Raw genomic sequence first — 20289 nt, 5'->3', positions numbered from 1 at the left:
GTACACTTGCCACCGTCTGAGGAACCCACAATGACCCGCTCCACTGTCTCTAACACACAAATCCTGTAACTCTTTATTTGTGGACTTACTTCTGATATTATTGTCATCACCTTTATCCTGTTTTATATATTACCACTAATCTATTTTTATTATTAATCTTTTTATTTTTAATAACCTATTTTCATTTTATTAATCTATTTTCATTTTTTATTCTATTTTTTTATTTCTGTATTATATTTTATATTCATATTTGTATGCACTACTGCCCTATTTGCACTGTCTTGTTTGTATGCAGCGACGCTGCACTGCTTTGGCAATACAAATGTACAGTTATTTGTCATGCCAATAAAGCACCTAAAATGTAAAATGTGTAAATGAGAGAGAGAGAGAGAGAGAGAGAGAGAGAGAGAGAGAGAGAGAGAGAGAGAGAGAACACTTGCATTTTTTGTTGTTGTAATACAATGTGTGATAAAGTAACAATGCCTAGGGGCAAGGGACAATAGTCGGTTTAAAAGTATACCGTTTGGAAAAGTCAAGGTTTTAAAACAGCCAAAATTTTCTGCTATTCCTATAATATATGTATTATTATTATTTTTTTTTTACATTTTGTTTTAAGTTTTTTAGGACAACATCTTCAGCAGAAAAGATCCCAAAAGATGCCATTTAAAATTGTAAAGAAATCTGAGTTTTTGAAACTAATGAAGACAGCCGAAGTCAATAATTCATTTGAATTATTTTGCCTGACATGTTTACTGCTCCAAAATATTTTAAATGTTTCTTAAAATAAAATACATTTTGTTCAAAGCGGAAAAAATGGGTTCTGTTGTTTTACCCAGACATTTGAAAAAAATATATTTTACAGCAAGAATTACAATACCGTCAAACTGAAATATCGTTATCCAAGGTTATCATACCATCAGAATCTTATACCGGCCCATGCCTACAAATCTCTGATATTTACTAACAATTGAAAACTTTTTTGTTTTAAAGCAAAAACCACCACCATCCCTTTCAGTGTAGCAGATAATTTATGGCAACAACACAGGTGATAAAATGAATAGGTTTGTGAGAGGTTACAGTTCCACATATAATTTAACTGTCCTAAAAAGAACACCCTCTCAATCTGCCACGCCCATTCTATTGGTCACGGTCTTTCTATCCAACCAATGGATCATAGATATGCATTTTTGCACAGAAATATGTTTTAAGAGCTGTCAGAGACCCATAACCAGGGGCTTTGCAACACTGGAACGAGGATTTTTTTTAAAAATCTGTGTTCTTCTAATTCTGCTCAGGTTTGATTACAGTTTTGATTATCTCTTAAGAGATAATTACAAACCTTAAGAGAAGGATGGTGTTCAGTATAATTAAGACATCAAGCAGTTTCACATTCACCATGAAATGCATATCTATAATTTTCAAAACTGGTATTATTATTTTAGCTTATTACAGTCAGTGATTTCTGAAGAACTGATGTCATTTCAAGTTCATAGTTTTTATAAGCAACTAGAGTTTTAATTTTATCCAGTAAGTAAATAACATATTCTTATTTATTCATTTATTCATTTTCTTTTCAGCTTAGTACCTTTATTAATCTGGGGTCGCCACAGCGGAATGAACCGCCAGCTAATCCAGCATGTTTTTTGAAACGAATGCCCTTCCAGCTGCAACCCGTCACAGGGAAACAATCATAAACACTCTATTGTTACTCATTTATTTATTAATTTTTTTTTTATTCCAAGCTTTAATGAAAAACAAATGTTGACCTTAAGACAGAGGGTGAGATCAATGAAGACAGTCATGAAGATACGTATTACATGCCGTATCTGTAAACTAAGCCTTGCTGCTTAAAGCACATCCAATCTCAGGGCTGTGGTTTGTGTATGAAGACACTTTCTAAAGATATTGGGTTCAGACTGACGTCCAGGCATCATCACATTATATTTAATGATCCAGAACAACGATATCTCTAGTCATATTGAAATAAATATGTAATGACTATAGTGCTTTATCAAAGGAAAGCTAGTCATGAATAATGTTTTTTTATTATTATTATTATTTATTGATTTGTTCTCTCAAATGTTTCTGAAAATTATTAAACTGTATGGTATAACACTTGTTAATGAAAAAAATCATAAGCAGTGAAGAATATGCTTACGATGCCTCCACAGATTATTCAGATCTTCATTTGGACATGCATTATTGTTTTTCAGCTTACACCGCTTGCAAAGGCAACAAGCCATAATGGCTAACATAATTAGACTTATTTAATTTACATTTTGCAATAATGCTGATCATATCTGATCACATTTGCATTTACTATTGACAGTTAGTATACAACCTAACTGATGCTATACATTTCTGATTATGCAAACAACCAGTTTGAAGAATACCATGGTATCAAATGAATTGTACAACATATCATGGCCAAAAGCCTGATATGTTTGCAAGAAGACGTGATACCACTATGGCACACGTCCAAAAACACAGACATCGCATCACTGTGGTACTTTTGCCACTTTTTGTAAGTGCGTTTATTGTCCTGAACTTTTCATCTGCCGTCTCTACGGTGCTCTTAGGCAGTGGCAAGTGCCAACGGGCATTACAACAGCAAGCGGCCATCTGGCAGCCCAGCGAACTAGCAGCAACCCCACCAGCTGCAGTCGCAAAACGCCCTTACAAAGCAGGACATGCGAGCAGCTTCTGACGTCTGCGGCCACACTGCGCTACAAAGCGTACCAAAGCAAGAGCGGAAACCATGAGAAACTATCCTTCAAAACAGCCCGATTTAGACAGCCATGAGTTTCCCGGGCGCACACGCGAGACCGCTTCGGCTGCTTTTGCATTTGTGACTAGTTTTGACGAATATTTACCCCGCTAAAATAAATAAAGGACTCATGCAGGGGCAGTTCAATACCCCGACATGGCGGCAAGAAAAAGAGGAGAGCTTTTTACTATTTTGGAAACTAGCACTGACACAGAAACGAACGCGCTCTCCGACGGCGAGGACTGCCCGGTAAATCTCCCCGTCGACGTGAAGTGGTTCGAGATCCCTTTCCGAAAGTCCGAGTCGGACGAGGAAGAAGAAGAGGACGAGGATCTGCAGGAGAACAAGGGGGAGTCTGAGCTGGAGAGCATAGCGGCGGCGGCGGCGGCAGCGGCGGCGTCAGAGGGAGAGGAGACTGCGGACTCCGCCAGCTACATCGCGGGAGGCGGCTGCAATATCATTTTAGTCACTGGAAATGGGATCAAGCACGAGGACTACGAGGAGGACTCCTATTATGCCACTTCCAATAACTGCTCTGAAACCTCTTCTACCGACTCGGACATCGATTTTTCCGACCTAGAGGAGGAGGAACACCCTTTATTCAGCACGTATGATGTTTTGGACGACGAGTGCACTTCTCCGGATTTCTGGGGAGAGCCTGACCAGGTAATATCAATTGAGCCTTTCACCGCTGACAGTGGCCCTCAGCACTCGCTAGGGGATGATGCTGACACTTTAGACTATTTCCGGTTGCTCTTCCCAGATTCATTGTTTAAACACATGGTAGAACAAACAAACAACTACGCCCTCTACCGGCAAAGGAGAAGCGGTAGATCAGACGCCCACTGGCACCCCACTGACATTAGAGAAATGAGGGCGTACGTCGGCCTTAACATCCTCATGGGCATCAACCAGCTGCCAGATTATGGCATGTACTGGGCCAGTGACATTTTCATAGGGAATGCTGGCTTTAAGAAAACAATGACTGCCCGCCGCTTTGAAAAACTCAACCAACACCTGCATCTGTGCGACCGGGAGTCGGAGCCGTCCAAGGGGGAGCTGGGCTATGATGGACTTTACAAAATACGCCCTCTGCTGGATATGGTTGGGAATACCATGTGGGACGCCTACCTGCCTAATCGCTGTTTGACCATCGATGAGTGCTCTGTCGCCTCAAAGGGGCGCTTTTCACCAACGCAGTACATGCCGTCGAAGCCTTTTCGGAAGGGGCTGAAGGTGTGGATGATGTGTGATTCTCGCTCGGGCTACTGCCACCGCACTCGTATTTATGTGGGCAAGCCGAGTGATGATCTGGCAACTGCTGCGTTGGGTCATAAGGTGGTGTCGTCTCTGGTCAGGGGCCTCGAGGGCAGACATCATCACATTTTCATAGACAGTTTCTTCACGTCGGTGCCACTTCTGCAACATCTACTACATCAAGGGTTTTACGCTTGTGGCCCCACAAACCCATCTCGTCAGGGTTACCCCGATGCCCTTAAACCTCGCAACGTAGGGAAGTTGGCACCAGGTGAGTTCTATCAGTGTCAGCATGGCAACCTTGTGGCCACTGTCACTAGGGATGCTAAAATTGTTAGCTGCCTATCCTCAAACTCTGCACCAGGCATTGTTGGCATTAGCCCGGGTAAACGGGACGTAGATGCTAGTGATGGAGACTGTGGACTAGTGGGGCTTGGGTTACCACGGCCACTTCCTCTGCTTTTATACCAGGAGAACATGAGGGGTGTGGACTTGTGCGACCAGCTAAGGGAATGCTACCAGGTCGGGAGGCCATGCAAAAAGTGGTGGCGGTATTTCTTGTGGTTCTACGTAAACCTCTGCATCGTCAATGCCTATGTGGTTTTTCGTGAGAGCCGCGGAGGGTCACCACCCGCAGGCTTCAATGGCAAACAGTTTACACAGCGTCATTTCCGTATTCGCCTGGCGCAACAGTTGATTGGCGATTACCAGGGAGCAAGGGGCATGGAGAGGGCTGCCCGGAAACGCCACGCGGACTCGCCCTTGGAGTACGGGCACCGCCTGGAGCGCATGTCTGAACGCTCGAGGCGCTGTCGGAACTGCACAAACAAAGGCCTGAGACATGAAAGTGTGTTCGGCTGTAAGATCTGCAACGTGCACCTGTGTCGAGGAGGGTGCTTCAGTGAATTCCATAAATGAGCTTTTTTTTTTTTAAAGCAAGAATTTCCACTTTCTGTTTGTTTGATTATCAAGGAAAATGTTTAAAACAGTGGATCTCTTTTCCAAAGGCAACCACTGCAAGTGCTGTACCAATCATAGTCTGATTTGATTAGTAATCGTACACTAGTAATAGTTGTTGTATTAATGCACGATTTGCAAGTAAAGCAAACTGAAGTTATACATTTGCATTAGCATAGATTGTTTTATCCAATTGACTTTCATATTGCCAACGAAAGGCCTTGCCACTTTTATATTACAATGAAAAAATGCATTTTATGGATAAATGAAACTTTTCAACACATACATTGGCACCTAAAACAACATGTGTTTTCTGTGAGAAGTTCTTATGCTTTTTTCAAAATAAATACTTTAAAAGAGCCTTTAATTTCAAATGGGTTTGTGCATTTTTCTACAAAACCAAACAAGGGCCAAGCATGCAGATGCTGCTCATTTTTACTGTGTGCTTGAGGTTTTCTTTCTAGAAGGACTTTTATACGCTCCTTGTTCTAGACAGATCAACACTTTACAGTGAGGTCTTGTTTGTTTGCATTAGTTAAAGTGATAGTTCACCCAAAAATAAATTAATTCTATCATCATTTACTCACCCTTTACTTTTTCAATCCTTTATGAGTTTTCTTCTGTGAAATACAAAAGAAGATGTTTAGAAAAATGTTGGAAACCTGGTTGCTGGTGTTTGGGTTGGTGTTTCTGCTGTGTAAAACATATGCTGGATAAGTCGGCAGTTCATTCTGCTGTCGTGACACGTGATTAATAAAGGGACTAAGCCGAAAAGAAAATGAATGAATGAAACCATAAACTTTAACTGTATTTAAGTCAGTGGTTACAGAATGTTAAGCTTTCTTAAAAAAAAAAAAAAAAAATCTCTTTTTGTGCTTTTAAAGGTTTGGAACTATCTGAAACGTACATCGTTTAACGTGAATTATGAACAAAATTTTAACCATTTGTCAATGTTAATTCCTAAAATAATCATTGCTTGTTTATCTTAGTTATTAAAACATATAAGCATAAATTTTGTAAATTAGCTTTAAGACTAATAAATGCTGTATTTTTTCATATTATTATGAACTCCTATTAACAAGTGAATCCGTATTATCAAGTGTTACAAATGATTAATCAATATTGATATGTCAGAAAAGCTCGGAAAATATAGCGAATACAGCAGCTGTTCTTCTAAACATTCAAGACAACAAAGACACTGATTCTCAGCCTTAATCAAAGTGCAACACGATTTAGTTTTGACCTTTAGTCAATGTGAAAAACTCTAATTCTATACTTACACTTACAGATGCGAAAGAGGCGTGATAGCAATGTCAGCTGCAGATATGAGAACAGTCGGTCAGTATTTGATATTAGGTTTTTGTTGTATGTTTTTGGGTTGTTGTTTTTCTTTTGGAGAAGGGGGGGGGGTTGTTTTGTGTAAGAGTATACTTGTTTCTATTTGAGCAGGGGTGTCTAAACCCGGTCCTGGAGGGCCGGTGTCCTGGAGACTTTAGCTCCAACTTTAATCAAACACACCTGAACCAGCTAATCAAGCTCTTAGATATACTAGAAACATCCTGGCAGGTGGTTTGAAGCAAGTTGGAGCTAAACTTATCAGGACACCAGCCCTCTAGAATTGAGTTTGGACATGCCTGTATTTAAATTATACTTGTATCTTTAAGTTAAACACATGCATACATGACCCTTGACCACAAACCCAGTCATAAGTGTCCTTTTTTACTGAGATTTTATTGAGGGTTTCCACTCATGTTTGGTTTGTTATAATGAGCATTATTTAGCTGAGCTTTTTAAAATCTGTAAAAAAAAAATTAAGTTTTTAAAAATCTAAACATTGACAAAATCTCAATAGCAATGCATCTTACTAAACACGAATTGATTTTCGATACATTTTAAGTTTGTAGTAAACAGTAATCTTAATTGTTTTGTCCTTTATAATGTATTTCATTTTAACATATATCTAATATCTATGCAACATACAGTAAGACAGGATTTTGTGATCCAGGGTCACATATGACTAGGCCCACACGGATTCTGCACACGCGGAAATATGCAGTTTTTCACAGATTTACAAGTGCAAATGTGTGTAAAATATATATTTATTCCGTTTTGAAATCAATTTCAGTAATATTATTATCTATTATGAAAGTTTTCAGATGATTTATTTACAATACAGTTTGTAAAGTAATATTTTCTGTCTTTTTAGTATATATTATATAAGAGACTTGCTTTGTTTACCGGTTAAGTGGATCCAATTGAATTTGCATTGTCAACATTCAATAAAAGTTTAAAAGATAGTTTTTTATGTATTCTATTTATTAAGTTTTTAGTTACGATACTCCCAAAATCATTCTGCATAAATCCACAGGTTTTTTCAAAATTCTGTGCAGAAATAGCAAAAAATATAGGCTGATTTTGTCTGGTCCTACATTTGACCTAACCTAAAGAGTTTGTTATATCTACACTTTAGCAATGGCATATTTGAAATGATTAATAACTCATTGATTTAGCATTTTAAAATTACATAATAGTAATTTTTTTCCTAACACATGGCGCAAACATAGGCAAGCTAATTCACCATTGGAGTGCCATTGTTTGGCTGTTCCCTGGGCTTGTTTTTTGGTGAGTCAGTGTTAGGCCTGTAAGCACGGTCCTCTTGAGGTTTTGGTTTCTCAGATCCACAACAGTGCTCTTCCCTCCAGCTCTCTGACGGAGAGCGGGTTAGTCAACTGGACGCCCCTCCTGTCGATCTAGGGGGAGTCCCGCGGGGAGTTGCTATGGCAACCCCAACATGTGAAGACAGTGAGTTGCCAGCAGGCTCAAATAGTTGTCATGGGTACTTGCCGGCTGTGAGTTGGGAGATAAACCACACCTCTCGAGCTCTGCTCCAAAACAGCCTGCGCTCAGATATGGAGAAGAGCGGCCGAGCGTTTGTTTGGCTGAAAGAGGGTTCTGTGCGTGTGTTCACATGGTTTTCAAGGCAAAAGGCAGCTAGTAGGAATAGGTATGTGGAACTTACAGCTGCATTAAATATGCATGCTGAAAGGAGACTTTGTAAAACACGCTCTCTCTCATATTACAGCGAATTGTGTTCTTTAACAAAAAGATTAAAGAAGAGCCAGAAATGGGTTTTCAGTGTGGATTTTCACAGTAATGCAGATGAAAAAAATTTGGTTCCCTAAAGAAACTTTTTTTCATAGATCTTAATCATAAAAAAGAGCCTATTCTTCACTTTGAAGAGCCGTTTGTGGATTATAAAGTGCCAGTAGATGGCAGGGTGCGCATGAACATAGAGAGGTAAACATACAAACTGCCAATTGTGCAATTTCTGGTAATATTGTAGTTTGTGTGCATCTGGTTACATGTGGTCAAGAGGCCACAAAGATGTGCTAAGGGACAGTGGAAATGTTTGGACAAAAAGTATTAAAAAATGACTAATTAAATAATTAGTATAAAAAATATTTAAATGAATAATATCATAAAGATAAAGTATTAAATATACTACAATTTATTAAACTGAACAAAAAGATAAAGAACTAAATGCAAATTATATTTAAATCAATAACAAAAAAGTAAAAATATATATAAACAAATACAGTACACTGTAAACGCTAATAAGTTGAGACTACTTAATTAATTTGAGGAAAGTGATTCCCTCAGTTTGTTTGAGTGAATGGGAAATCGACAACTTAATTGAGTTGACCAAATGTGGTCTCTTCATTGATTTAACTCAAATGTTTAACTACAGATAACTTAAAATGGCTAATAAACTAAATTTCCACATTTTTCAGCTTTTATATTCTTTACCTAATTACTGCCAGGGGCGTTTATATATTCACCTATAGTGCATGTGTTTGGACTGTGAGGGAAAATTAAGCACCCGGAGAAAACTCACACGAACACGGGGAGAAAATGTAAACTCTACACAAAAATGCCAACTGATCCAGCCGGGACTTGAACCAGCAACTTTCTTACTGTGAGACTATGGCACTACCCACTGTGCCACGTATATCATTTAAGAAAAATGTATACAAGCATTTAAATCTCTATTTACTAATTTAACTTTTCTCTTTCGTCAGATGAGTTCAGGTAGTGCCTCTGTCCTGCTGCGCAAAATTCAAGATCACAATCAAAATGACCAACTTGTGTCATATAATGGTCATATAAACACTTAACAATAAGGTTCAATAGTTAATGCATTTACTAACATAAACTAATCATTAACAACACATGTACAGCATTTATTAATCATAATTGAACATTTACTAATGCAATATTAACATCCAAGTCCGTGCTTGTTAACGTTAGTTAATGCACGATGAGTTAACATGAACTAACAATGAACTACTGTATTTTCATTACTAACATTAACTAGCATGAACAAATACAGTAGTAAATGTATTGTTCATTATTTATTAATGTTAGTAAATGCATTAATTAACATTAACTAATTAACCTTATTGTAAAGTGTGACCCATATAATATATATCGACCAATCAGCGTGCTTGTCAAGGCAGAATTCTAAGCACAACCAATCATTTTTAAACAGACACATGGTGAAAAGTTAAACAGACAGGTGTTGGTGTTAAAAGTAATGTCAAGTCATATCAACTTTATATCTTTAGTAATGACAACAGTGGAGTTTACACTGTAGCATATTTAGTGGAAACATATAATATAATGTACTAAAAACTAATTATTTTCCAGCTAACATGTAGGCCATTTTTTCTGTTTTTTTTAACAGTATAATTTACACAGGAACCTTTATAGATCCTTTTTAGGTAACAAGTTCAGTTCACATTTGAAATTCATGGTATCCCAAAGACTGAAAAACCCTGCTTTAGGGGAATTTTCCTGTTAGAATAAATAATTAGACAGATAATTAGCATTTCTAATTGGCTTGATAATATCAGTACAGCATGTGTACAGTGGGGTCCACAATGCCAAAGTCTGTTAGTAAAAAAAAAAAAACAGGTGAGCAACAATTCCAGTGACAAGCAATTTGGCTGTCCATACAAAACACGACACAACAAAAACATTTAAATACCAGCCACTTATCTAAATATCAGCCACTGCACTCCCAATAAAATAGTAAGGGTTATAATCTTAATAATACATATTAAACCCTTTTAACATTATTAAAAGTACTTTGCTACTGTGTGACTGATATTCTTGGTTTGCACTTTCAGAGTTCTGACTTTCATTGTAAAACTGTTTGCTAATTATTTTATTGACAAGATAAATAAATGTATAAATTTAATGTAAAACGGTCTTGAAGCTCACATTGGTAGCATTTAAAGCACATAATCTGTACCTGAGGTGATTAGTGTCATAGAAGTTTATGCTGTTGTTCTGCCATGACGTTGCAGAAATAGAAAACATTTCTAAAATATAAATGATTCGCTATAGGGGATGGTTGGGACAAAAACTCTTTTTAACGTGGAAATGATAACTATCTCATGATGCATCATCGCACCACATTGTGTTAGGCTTGGGCGGTAATATGGTAATGTGGTATACAGCGAGATCTAAAAATAGCAACAGTATCAGTTTCAAAACCAATATAACATTAGAAAAAAACAATGCACTTTATATAGGAGACGATGATTAAACTCATTCATTCATCCATTTTCTTTTCGGCTTAGTCCCTTTATTAATCAGGGGTCACCACAGCAGAATGAATCGCCAACTTATTTAGCATATGTGTTATGCAGCAGATGCCCTTCCAGCTGCAACCCAACACTGGGAAACACCCATACACTTCTGCATTCACACACGTATGGTCAATTTAGCTTATTTAATTTACCTGTACTGTACCAAAAATCTTTGGACTATGGGGGAAACCAGAGCGCCTGGAGGAAACCCACGCCAACACAGGAGAATATGCAAACTCCACAGAATTTATTTAATGCCTAAAAATGCGTATACATGGTTGTTATCATGGAACAGCATGGAGGAGGAAGACAGAGGTGGGGAAAGATGGCGGGTTGCACACTGCAGACGCATATTGAAATGATGCCACAGCAGATGTGCCATAATCAAATGTATTTTTGACAGCCAGTTTAGTTATATTCATAGTATTCCAATCGCACAAGAGTCATCATTTAAATACCTTGATTGTGCCTGGAATGCTCATGTTGACTACTTACAGCAGGGGTCACCAACCCTGTTCCTGGAGAGCTACCTTCCTGCACATTTCAGTTGCAACCCCGACCAAACACACCTGTTTGTAATTATCAAGTGCTGCTTTAGCTACTTTTAATTGGATCAGGTGTGTTTGATCAGGGTTGGGACTGAATTCTGCAGGAAGGTAGCTATCCAGGAACAGGGTTTGGTGACCCCTGACTTACAGTATGTACAGTGGCGTAGCGGACGGGTGATTAGGGGGCCCTGCGTCGTCGCGATTTTCAATAATTGATAATCCGGCAACCGCAATAATCAAACTTTTGGGAACAAATGTGGTTGGAACCAAAGTTAACAGGTCTGTGTTCTCTGAACACCTCTCAAGCAGTGGACTACTTCATTCTGATTGCTTGCCGCCAATGTTGCCAACTTAGCGACTTTGTCATTAGATTTAGCAATTTTTCAGACCCCCCTAGCGACAAATCTAGCGACTTTTTTGTGTGTTATTGGAGATTTTTTTTTTTGTAGAATGTCATTTGTCCATACTGTACTGTCCCTACTCTGCTAAACGAGCTGCGTGTGATGCCGCCAACCCCTCCCCCGCCTCACAGCACTGACAGGCGGACCAGTCAGTCCTCTACAGCAGCCTCTCCCACCTGCAGCCCGAGAGCAGATCACCCCCCTGCGTACCAACGACAAATGATTTAGCACAGGCAGTGTCAAGGTATTTCCCTTGTACAGTCAAACCGATCTACTTTTCCTTTATTTTAACAATTTATTTGGACCGTTTATTCTTTTCTTGTTCACAATCACAGATATTTTAGTGACAGTTTCTGAACTTGTCTGAGTTTATTACATATGAGAGATTACTGCACATTCACTACACATCTATAATGACATACTGTATTCAAACAGCAATACATTTAGTTAAATAAACATGCTTTTATAAAGTGTAGTGCAATTATAAATACCCCTTTATTAACCATAGGCTGTTAAACAAAAAGAAACGGTAGAACGTGATGACGTCAGTGATATGCAAATTGACGTATGACGCATCCACCCCCCCCCCCCCCAACTTCATCAGGGGGCCCCGTCAGCGATCCCTGCAGGGGGGCCTCCGCATTTTGCGCTACGCCATTGAGTATGTACCAGGTTACAACAAAGACTGTATTTTTTATGGCTCAGATTTCATGGTCTCTGTAATGTTTTGAGGTTATTTTACCAAGCTGTACTAGAGAATATGATTAGATTTGGAGTAGACCTCTGGACGGCAATTAATACACAGCTGAGTACAGCTGAAATCTAGGATATCTTATTACTGCCATAAAAATCATGGGAGCAATAGAACCTCTATTTTAACACTTTATTTAAAATGTCTATGGAGAGGGAGGTAAATAAGTTTTTGCATGACCATAAGCAATACAATTACAAGAATCACATTTCTTATATCATTAGTTACCCTAAATATTTAAGGGTTGTGCACTCTTTACATCCATTTTTATCATTGTGGTATCAGTATTTGGTTATGTGGACATAGTCAGTTTGTGGTCCTTTAAATATTTGAAAGCAACATGTAGTATACACAGAACTTTTGCCAATATTTGTGTATATAATTGAAACAAACTTGGCCGCCAAATTGTGTTTGGCAAAGCCTGCGTGAAATTCCATATTTCATTAGTCATTATTATGCTTGATGAAAGGATGCAAATCTGTTAATCATGGTGAACAATATGAGTGCTGAATATGTATGAATATGATTATAACACTACTAAGAATACATGCCAGTACTTACACAAGGATTTACTAGTGGATGTTAAAGGGATAGGTCAAGCAAAACTGAAACTTCTGTCATCATTTACTCACCTTTCACTTGTCACAAACCTGATTGAGTTTATTTCTTCTTTTAAACAAAAAATGAAACTCATAAAGTTTTCATTGGAACCAGTTGAGGGTGAGTAAACAGTGAGTAAATATTCATTTTAGGGTGAATTATCCTATTATTTACAAGCAAAGCAAACACTTTAATTTAATCTAATTTAGGATCTACAGCTTTCACTTACATTCCATGTTTAAAATCCTTCAAGTGTTCTGAGTAAAACATTTCTCAGTTTCTGAAAGCTGAAGAAAAAGCACACAAACTGAAGTGATGTCTCTATAAGTTACTATATATACCATAAATGGTTTTTTCCAACAATGCCAGTGGGCTTAATAACTGAACTGAGCCATATTCTTGCATCAACTTAAAACTTTTCCACCAGAAGTTTTACACCAGGACCACACAGTGTTTGGCACAGTTTCCTCAGGACAAAAAGGTTTTTGGTTCAAGTCTCTGGTTGAGTTTGTGTATCCCTGCCGCTCCTACACCACCCAACCCGCTCCCAGCTGGGATTGAACCATCGACCCACTGCATGGTAGTTGGTTGCTCTAACAAGGAGGCTAAAGACCATGGTCTCTAGTGTTTGTTGCTAGAGCATCTTTATGCCACATTCACATGGGGTGTCAGCGCCAACGCTTCCCATTCAATTTTAATGGGTGACGTCAGGCGTTGCCAAACTGCATTGTGGATATGTCAGCACCGCTTCAGTGGCTTTGCTTGCTGCAGAAGTCAGGAAATTCTCAACTTTTTAAGCGCCAATGAAAACATCAGTCAATCTGATTGCTTTATGCAAATACCTCATCTCAAACAGTAGCCAATTGCGGACTAATTTCATTGGCTGACGCTGCTATGGTGATCGCGTCAGCCCCAACTTTGGTCAAGTGGTGATGCTGAAGCCCCATGTGAATGCACGGTTAGACGTCAGCAGAGTGAGGTTTACCTGCAGAGCACTTCACTAGTTGTCATCTGCTGCACTCACCCCCCTAAACCTCACTCTCATCCAGGTCACAGCACCAATGTAACCCTGCCAGTCCTACACCACCCAGCCCGCTCTAGGCTGGGATCGAACTGGCAACTTTCCACATGGGAGCCGGTTCCTCTACCAAGGAGGCTAAAGACTTTAGTGTTTGTCGCTAGAGCACCTTAGAGGTCAGAGGAGTGAGGCTTAACTGCATAGCACTTCACTAGCTGGCCTCTACTACACTAGGATGCCTTGCTTTGTGAAAACTGCATGTTCTCCCTGTGTTCACATAGGACTTTGTTTGGATACTTCAGTTTATTGTACAGTTCAAAGACATGCAGTACATGTGAATTGGATAAAGTTATAGATAAATGCAAAGCGAGGGAGTAAGAATAAGTTGACCAAGATTCCACCAAAAAAGTAACCCTTTAAAACAGTGAGAAATTTTGCAAACTAGCAGTCTGTTCTACCTTCACAAGCTTTACTTAAAATCAGCAAGTACGTCGGTACAGTAGCCTAGTGGTTAGCGCGCCGACATATGGTGTAATAGCATGTCAGGGCGTCGCGAGTTCGAATCCCGGCTCGAGGACATTTCCCTATACCCTTCCCCCTCTCTCTCCCACTTCACTTCCTGTCTCAACACTGTCCTATCTAAAAAAGGCCAAAAGGCCAAAAATAAATCTTTAAAAAAAATTCAGCAAGTAATATGTACAAAATTATACAATTTATTTTGTATGAAAGCATACACTTTTTAAAATAAGACATGACCCCATACCGCTACCCATAATCCTACCCCTCACTGGGAAATGACAAAATCATAATGTATGAATTAGATTTTTACAAATTAATACAAATTAGCCATTAAATAAAAATGTTACTAATTGTATTTAATGTTAAAAATTGGGCTTGATTTTAGCTTCTATATTTCCATATATTATTTATTAGTATTCATTCTCCCAGAACAGAAGTGGACTGGGTAATAAAGCTGTAGATGAATATTAACATATAAAGCAGTTCTATATTAATATATCATAAAAGAGTTCATATGAGCTTGAGCAAACACTGACACAAGCGATAGTAAACATAACTAAGCTTTACAGTAAACAAACGTGAAAGAAGAAAGAAAAAAAACAGGTGTCAGGTGTACGGCAGACATAATGTCATCCTGAGGGAGAAAAAAGACTGCACATGCTGATTATGCGATATCATCACACCTACTATATCATCTGTTCATTTTCACAACATAAAATTTAGATGAGGAATCATAAACGGAGTCTTTAAACCCCAAGTAAAACAGCTCCTCAATTAGTTCCAAATCTTATATCTACTGTACTCTAATCTGAACAAAACTACAGACTCTGAAGGAACATGATGCAAAATGAGAGCGGGAATATGCCAGAAATAGCTGCAGGCAGCATGAAATAGCAAAATAAAATCACTATAGTTTGAACTAAAGGATAAAGTTAATCGAATTAATCTCACAGTGATGGGCAAGAGCTGTGGCCTCTTCCATACAGTTTAAAGGAAAAGCCGTGAGCACAATGTCCTGACACCACTTACAAACTGCATAGTCAAAATATAAAAACAGATTGCTGAAAATATCCCTACAAATATTAATTGCATACCAATGAATACAAGAAGCAAAGTAGTGTAAATCATCAAAGGGAAAGGCATGGAGTAAATAAGAAAATAGTACTGTATTTTAGAATCACAAAATATTAAGAAAAAATGTTATATGTGTGTGCTTTTTACCGTTTTTTTATATTTTAATTGTAGAACTTTATATTCATAGATATTATATAAATAATATTTTACTAGATATTTTTCAAGACACTTCTATACAGCTTAAAGTGACATTTGAAGGCTTAACTATAGGTGAATTAGGTTAACTAGGCAGGTTAGGGGAATTATGAAAGTTGTTGTATAATGATGCTTTGTTCTGTAGACTATTGGAAAAAAATAGCTTAAAGGGGCTAATAATTTTGACCTTAAAAAGGGTTTTAAAAAATAATAAAATGCTTTTATTCTAGCCAAAATAAAACAAATAAGACTTTATCCAGAAGAAATAACATTAACAGACATACTATGAAAATTTCCTCTCTCTGTTAAACATCATTTGGGAAATATTTAAAAGAGAAAAAAATTTTTAAAAGGGTCTAATAATTCTGACTGCAACTGTATATTTATTTATTTATCTATATTTACTTGCATACATACATGCATACATTTACTCGTATTCCTTATTAAGAGCCAAGTAAAGCATAGGGTTCATTCCTTCAGCTTAGTCCCTTTCAGGGCTCACCACAGTGAAATGAACCACCAACTTATCCAGCATATGTTTTACACAGCTGATGCACTTCCAGCTGCAGCCCAGTACTGAGAAACAAAAAACATAATTTTATGTGTAAAGTAAAAGATACATATTTGGTTTCCCTAAGAACTTTGCAGAGATCTTGAAAGTGTGCGTGTTGTAAAGAACATTTTACTGATTTAAACATTTCCTAGAGTATTTATGTAGAATTCAATGGTTCTTCACTAGAACCAACAAAGCCAATAAAGAATCTTAATTTTAATGACGTTGGGGTCAAAAAGACCCAAAACAAGTGTCAAATGAAGACAAAACAATTATATGGGAGGACAAAAAAGCAGGACTTACCTGGAAGAATGATTCAGCATGGAGTTGAACGGCACATCCATTGATCAAAGTTGTCATAACCAAGAAATGTATGTCTTTGAGTTTCAAATCTAGTCTTTTCAAAAAAGGCCTCAAATAACACATGCTGCCCTCTTCGATGGGTTTCTGTCTTGGTTGAATCCATCTTTGATGATTTAGTTTGTCTAGCACACCATTATTCTGAGTGTATGAAAGTCACTGTTTTGAACAGTACAGTCAATAATTATTGCAATTTGCAGAAAAAGTAACTGAACCACGCTTGTGGTACATTTAGGTTGGCACCATGTTGTTGTGTTTATATTCTTGTCCTGCAGGGGGAGCCATGACAGTATAATTTAAATAATCACTATAGCATTACATAAGTTTAAAAAAGTATTTCTCTAAAATAATGTAGAACAATTTTACTTAAAAGTTTTTAAAGAACTTTTATATTCAACATTATATCTATTTTTAAAATGTATATTTCAGTATCTAAAATCATTTAAATCGATTAAGTGCTGTAACTTACACTGAAATGTGAATATGTTGCTAACAACACGTGCACTAATTAGGTCAAAATAGCATTTTTAGAGTTTACTGTACCCCATAATATGTCACAATTGTGGTGTGGTTTAAGTAAAGCTAAAATTAAATAGGGTTAGGTTGAATTAAATAATAAATTAGGAATTAGTTTATTTTGAAGTCAGCAGGCAAAATAATAAAGAAATACAAATATTTCACTTGTACAATTCAGTCATTTGAGAAAAGATATTTTTTAGTTTTCCGTTTTGAAGTCCAATCAGAGAGAAAAGGAAGTGTTTGTATTTTTTTTTTTTTTCAGTTTTTTTTTTTTTTTTTTTATTCTGTTTGCATTTTTTGTGGAGTGGAGTGGAGTGGAGTATAGTAAGAGAAATTGCTCAGCCCTGAAGGTATTCATGTGCTATTATTCTTTGTTTTCTTTTATACAATAAAAAAATCCTTCATGTCTCACAATAAAAGAACCTGAAAATCAATGAACTTCTGTTTGTTTAGCTGTTTGTTCATGTATTTACTTTTCATTATGTTCCGACACCAGCCCTAAGCATCTGGTCCCTAATATAAATTGGGGGCTTGTCCAGGATCTATTACAGCACACGCTGGTGGCACGTCCTAAGGCAGGGCAATCAGGAAGAGACAAGAACAGGACATGAAAACAAAAAGAAAACATTGAGAAAAGAAAACGTTAAAATGTACTGTACTGTCGGAACTTTAACTCAGCTTGTTTATTGTTGTGACTTTAAATTTGATCCTGTCTTTTTTACTAATAATTTTGTCTGGAAGGGCCAACAGTACAAGAATATTAAATGATGAGGGAACATCAGCAAAAGAATAATGAATGATGAGGGAACATCAGCAATGTTAATGTGTTTTAATAATAATAAATACAGTATCCCATTTTGTCAGTGTTCTTGATTAGGTGAATAATTTCACCTCTTTATGTTTGGTTCCATACTGTGGCGCCAAAGCAAGACAAAAGAGAGATGACTGAATGTCAAAACATTGTAGATAAATATTTAATACAGGCACTGTACATTGGATTTTTTATTTTAGCGTTGCCATTAGTTCAGGATTGGGCACATCATGTCTGGGAACATGGTGAAACTCTGCATTGGATTTGCAAGTAATAAAAATTGATCAGAAAAATTGTGTTGAAGATTTCTGGGAAGTCATATGAAATTTAAATGCCATGTTTAATGTGTATGATTACAGAAAAAAAAAAAATTAGGGGGTAACCTCTGGCCTATTACAGTAATATATTACATATGTTAAATGGTCATTATTTAAGACATTTATTTTAGGAACTTAAGAAACACTTTTGTTAGTATGATGTAACCATACATTTTCAAAACACTTTTAATGATCTCAGTTTACTTCTGTTTATGATTGTTTTATTGCCCTTATTTCACCCCTAATTCACCAACACACTTTACAGTTCTGAAGTTTCAAATAAAAACAAAAGCAATACAAATTAATAGTCTAACAAAAATACATAATAATGAATACAATATCGTAATTAAAATAAAGGGAAAAAATAAAGAATAGAATAATAAAGGAACAATGCATGAAAAATATGGAATGAAAGTTTTTTAATCATTATTAAAACAGTCAGAAATATGGCTGAAATAGTTAACACACACTTTTTATGTATTGTGGTGTCCCTTCTGAAAACAAATATACATAACATTTACTCTTCAGTTTACAGTATGTAGACTTTGTGAAATTATTATTATTATTATTATTAGTAGTAGTAGTAGTAGTAGTAGTATTAATTCCTTTTACTTTAACAATCAGGCTGCATTTGTGTGTCCTTGTCGACTTCCAGAATGATTTAATGATTTTGAATCCAATTATCTAGTGCTTAAAATGTATAGCAGCCAGGCATGCACAGGCTGCAAGAATGGATCAGCAGTGCAGACTTCCAGCTGGTCCAGTGGTTTGAAAGTTTAATCTTGTAGCAGAATGAAATGTCTGTCACTTGTTTTATTTATTTATTTATTTATTTATTTATTTATTTATTTATTTATTTATTTGTTTGTTTGTTTGTTTATCTATGGAATAATGAAAGGAAACGACTTTTCAAATGTAAACTACAGGGCACTAGAGGGCGCTGGTGAGATACATAGAGGGTATAAAAGGATGAGAAGAAGAGGAAAGTGGTCAGTTTTTTTTATGAACACATGGTTTTTTGAGGCTACTTCAAACTTTTAGTAATTTTTTGAAGTATTAGTTGAGAAACGTAGAGTTGTAAGCTCAATCTAAGCACTTCCATAATGTTGTAAGGGTATGATGTCTGATTAATCTTGGACGATTTTTCTTGGAGGCCATCATGCAGTTTCATTCAAACATTACCTGTGAGTTTGAAGAAGTGGATCAGTGACTTTCAACGCATTCAATGTTTTTCTTTGTTCAGAAGAAAGGACCATCATCAAACAGCTAAGACATTATATGTTTTTTTTCTTGTGTTTGGGAGAAGTTTAAAAGAGTTTGGGGATTTAATAGATTTGTTTTTGAGTGCATTGTTCAGTGAACCAGTACGTTTCCATTTGGGAAATAAAATATAAACGCATAGAATAAATATTTGCTAGCATCAGTATTTCACTAATATCCTAGTGGTAACTTTTTTTTAATGTGACTGCAATGTATAAAACAATTGAAAAGTTACAAGCTCACTGACTGTTTTGGCGGCGGTGGAAGGTTCAAGAGCAGCAGGCACCAGAGCATGCATGAAACGAAACCGTCTAGATAACAAAAGTGATCTGAAAAAGTGATCTTGAATGTTTGGCATAGTCGAGGGCATAGAAATACAGAATAGAAAGCTCAACTAGTCCAAAGCCAAGCAAGCCAGTGGTTACAGTAGTGCGGCACAAACTTCACCAATTGACGGAAGTGAAAGGAAATATATTCTTGACATAAACCAAGCTCAGCTGTGCACAACCATTTTTCCTTTGGCCAAATGTCTACAGTCTAGGCACTGGAGGCTTAAAAACAATCAACATCCACCGTGGAGAGTAGCTGCAGGTCTGAGTAATGCTTGACTCAGTTTAAAAATCCATTGATTGAGAAAAACAACATCCCCATGGAGGAATGTACTGTATACACTACCTGACAAAAGACTTGTCATTGATCCCACTTGTAAGAGCAACAAATAATAACTT

At 37.0% G+C, this 20289-nt stretch overlaps 1 long non-coding RNA gene across 2 annotated transcripts in view; it reads right to left on the bottom strand.

Moving 5' to 3' along the window:
- LOC141385599 (uncharacterized) overlaps positions 1-16925 on the bottom strand; it is a 58620-nt gene extending 41695 nt beyond the window's left edge. Inside the window, exons 1-2 of one of the 2 annotated variants that reach the window (XR_012406332.1) lie at positions 16598-16925; positions 5569-5601 (exon numbers count right to left, since the gene is read on the bottom strand). This is a non-coding gene — a long non-coding RNA (uncharacterized lncRNA). The remainder of the gene's footprint in view (positions 1-5568; positions 5602-16597) is intronic. The other variant, XR_012406331.1, reaches the window with a different exon arrangement.
- Positions 16926-20289: the final 3364 nt, after the last annotated feature.

The sequence above is a fragment of the Danio rerio genome, chromosome 5 (genome assembly GCF_049306965.1).
Source record: "Danio rerio strain Tuebingen ecotype United States chromosome 5, GRCz12tu, whole genome shotgun sequence".
NCBI classification, from domain to species: domain Eukaryota; kingdom Metazoa; phylum Chordata; class Actinopteri; order Cypriniformes; family Danionidae; genus Danio; species Danio rerio.
The sequence above is the reverse complement of the archived record's forward strand: the minus strand, read 5'-3'. Positions and strand labels throughout refer to the sequence as shown.